Source organism: Triticum urartu, unplaced genomic scaffold (assembly GCF_056163025.1).
Source record: "Triticum urartu cultivar PI428250 unplaced genomic scaffold, HENAU_Tu73 scaffold1, whole genome shotgun sequence".
NCBI lineage: Eukaryota > Viridiplantae > Streptophyta > Magnoliopsida > Poales > Poaceae > Triticum > Triticum urartu.
Window position 1 is genome coordinate 7,588,597 of NW_028259461.1, and position 4,138 is coordinate 7,592,734.

Sequence of the window (4,138 nt, forward strand, 5' to 3'; positions counted from 1 at the left end):
GCTTATTTGGCAAAGAAAAATAGAGTACGTTATAAGAAATTAATCGGTCAGTTGAATATTCGGGAGCAGTAATTTAATCGTTCAAATTTTTTTCTTGTTTTATTATTTTTTTAGTAGTCTTATAGTAGTCTTAGATTTTTCATTTTGATGAGCCTCGCTTTGAGGAATTCATGGAATAATCCATTTTCATGGAATAATGAATTAAGGAAGAAAGGATATGAGTCTACCGCTTACAAGAAAAGATCTCATGATAGTCAATATGGGCCCTCAACACCCATCAATGCATGGTGTTCTTCGACTGATCGTTACTCTCGATGGTGAGGATGTTATTGATTGTGAACCCATATTAGGGTATTTACACAGAGGAATGGAAAAAATCGCGGAAAACCGAACTATTATACAATACTTACCTTATGTAACAAGGATATAGAGAGATTGTAGAAAGGGGATAGGATAGTTATTTTTGCAAGAGACTTGTTGTAAATTCCTTAACTTAAGAAAGAAAAAAGAATAAAAACACAGATACATAACATAAAAAAAAGAATAAATAAGACGAGATTCGACCTCCCCCTACATATTTAATTTCCTCTCCTATACAAAAACTAGCAAGACCCACTCCATTGGTAATTCCATCAATAACACCCTTATCAAAAAACTCCGTGAGTTCGGTTAACCCTCTTATACCGAGGGTAAAGACCCTAGTATAGAAAATATCTATATAACCACGATTATATGACCAACTGTATATATTTTTTTTTACTTGATCTAAAAATTCTTTTTTAGGATTTCCTTTGTAAAAAGAGTTTATTAAATCCAAATTCTGAAAAAAAGAATAAGCGGATCCATAGAAGATATATGCTATGAATAAACCAAAGATAGCTAGACTTACAGAAGAAATTGCATTAGTAATAAATTCATATGAATTTACAAAAGAATTAGAACTTTCCTGGGTAAAGTTTATTGAGGGAGTTAACCACTTTGATAATATGGTTAACTCTGCTATTCCATTACCAATTCCTCCATTATCAAAAGAGATTCCTATGAATCCAATGAACAAAGTGAAAAGTAGTAATATAAGAAGAGGAAATAACATAGTATTTCCCGTTTCATGCGGATAGGCAAAAGTTTTTTTAGCCCCAAAAGACGTAGTAAAGGATCCTATCCTATTTCTTGTATTACCTTGAATTTTTGGTATATTTTGTGAAAAAAAAGAAACTCCACTCTTCGTTGTTGATAAAACGAAATCCCTATTCACTCCTTTGGGTATCCTTTTTCCCCATAAGGATATTGAATACAAGGAACTCTCTTTAGTGCTACTGTAATTTTGAAAATGAACACGCAAATACCCATCAAATGTAAGTAAATATATCCGAAACATATAAAAGGCAGTTAATCCTGCAGTAAAGGAGGCTATTATTCCAAAAAAGGGCGAATACAACCAACTATTACTAAGGATTTCATCTTTGGACCAGAAGCAAGCAAGAGGTGGAATACCACAAAGAGAAAGTGTACCCCATAAAAAAGTAGTTCTTGTGATTGGAATGTATTTTCTTAAACCGCCCATAAGAACCATATTTTGACTTTTATCTGGTGAATATCCAACAAGAGGTTCCATTGAATGAATAACGGATCCGGATCCCAAGAACAATAAAGCTTTTGAATAAGCATGAGTGATCAAATGGAATAAAGCAGCTTGATAAGAACCTATACCTAGAGCTAACATCATATAACCCAATTGAGACATTGTAGAATAGGCTAAGCTTCTTTTAATATCTCTCTGAGCAAGAGCTAAAGTAGCTCCTAAGAATAGTGTTATTGTACCTACTAAAGAAATAAAACTCATTATCAAAGGTAAAGATATGAAAAGAGGAAGAAGTCGAGCTAGAAGAAAAATTCCCGCAGCAACCATAGTTGCTGCGTGTATAAGAGCCGAAATAGGAGTGGGCCCTTCCATAGCATCGGGTAACCATACGTGAAGAGGGAATTGTGCGGATTTCGCAACTGCACCAAGGAATAATAAAAAAGCACACAAAGTAGTAAGTAAAGAGTTAATTCCATTATTAGGAATCCAGTTATTAGCTATTTTGAACAAATCCCTAAACTCTAAACTACCTGTTATCCAAAAAAAACCTAAAATTCCTAATAATAGACCAAAATCCCCTACACGATTAGTTACAAAAGCTTTTTGACAAGCACTCGCTGCGATTGGTCGTGTAAACCAAAAGCCTATCAATAAATAAGAACACATTCCCACGAGTTCCCAAAAAAAATAAATTTGTATCAAATTGGAGCTAGTAACCAATCCCAACATGGAAGTATTGAAAAAACTTATATAAACAAAAAATCTCAAATATCCTTCATCGTGAGACATATAACCATCACTATAAATAAGAACCAGGATTCCTACAGTAGTAATTAGTATTAACATAATAGAAGTAAGTGGGTCAATCAAGTATCCAAATTCTAAAGAAAAATCATTATTGACGGTCCAAGACCATAGATATTGATAGATCGAACTTCCATTTATTTGTTGAATAGACAGTTGAACTGAGAATACCATAGCTATACTTAAGAGTAAAACACTAGGAAAAGCCCATATGCGACGAAGATTTTTTGTTGCTGTCGGAATAAGAATAAGGCCAAATCCCATTGACATAATAACTGGAAGTGGGAGAAGAGGGATTACCCATGCATATTGATATGTATGTTCCATAAGAAAAGAAATTGCAATTTTTACTTCAATTTTTACTTCAATTTTTCTATAAAATTGTTTCCGATTCACCAAACCAATTCTTATCTCTTTCTGAAAGAATAAATAAAAAGAATAAGAAAAAATACTGAAATTCTTAATTTTTCCAAAATTTATCTCATTGAAATAATTAAAAATTAAGAATGGGTTTAGTTGGTTAAATTAAAAAAGTTAATAAAATAACTAGGTAACGAAGTTATTTTATTAACTAAATAAAGATATTTATAAAAATAAAAAAAAAAAAGTGGAATCATTTTACTTTCTATTCATAATTCATTTTTATATTTCTTTAAAACAAAGATGAAACAGCTCTCTTGTTCCATAATTAACTGATTGAGTGAATTCCAATGAAAACCTATGTTTATAAGAAATTATCGAATAGTCCTTACTTCATATAGAACTAAAATTCTAATGACTATAAATTACCTAAGTTTTAGAATGTCTTGTTTAAGAGACTCAGTATTTTTTGTTTTGATTGGAATTCCTTTCCTTTATGGAATACCATTCTGAACTTAATTAACTATTTTCATTTTCCCTTCTTTTTATCCCCCCGTCTTATCTTATATGGGGGATAGGCTTCCATACCATATATCTATATATGGAGTATACTTGATATATAAATAGATATAAATAGATTTAAATGAGAAACCCTTCTATATATTCTATATTATTAAAAAAAAAGTATAAAATATATAAAGAAAAAATGTTAAAAAATTCTTGTTGTCTTATCCGCATTAGACAAAATGAAGTAAAAAATAATTCAAAATTTAAGTATCTTTCAGTATCTAAGTATAAATACTAATAAAAAGAAGAAAGAAGGATTGATTTGCAGCAATAGATGTCTTTCACATACAACTAGAAAAAAGTAATTTCCTTTTTGAATGGCAGTTCCAAAAAAACGTACTTCAATGTCAAAAAAGCGTATTCGTAAAAATATTTGGAAGAAAAAGACTTATTTTTCCATAGTACAATCTTATTCTTTAGTAAAATCAAGATCATTTTCGAGCGGTAATGAGCATCCAAAACCAAAGGGTTTTTCTGGGCAACAAACAAATAATAAGATTTTGGAATAATATGAATTGACTTATCAAAAAAGAATTCCAATTATTTAATAATTTGGATTCTTCTTTGAATGTACTTTTATGTGTCGAATTACTCGGTACAATATTCTTAGAACAAAAAACCCCTCTTATCTTATATATACAAGAAAAAAAAAGTTTTGTTTGGTATACTGTGTGCTAAGTATTCTTTTCCTATCAATGAACTTTTCATAATTTTCCTAATAGAATCCTCATATTCTATTAGGAAAATTATGAAAAGTGGAGTATTCTTACAATAGGACTTACAACTTCCACCTATCTTCTCCAAAATCATAAGGTTAGTAAATCT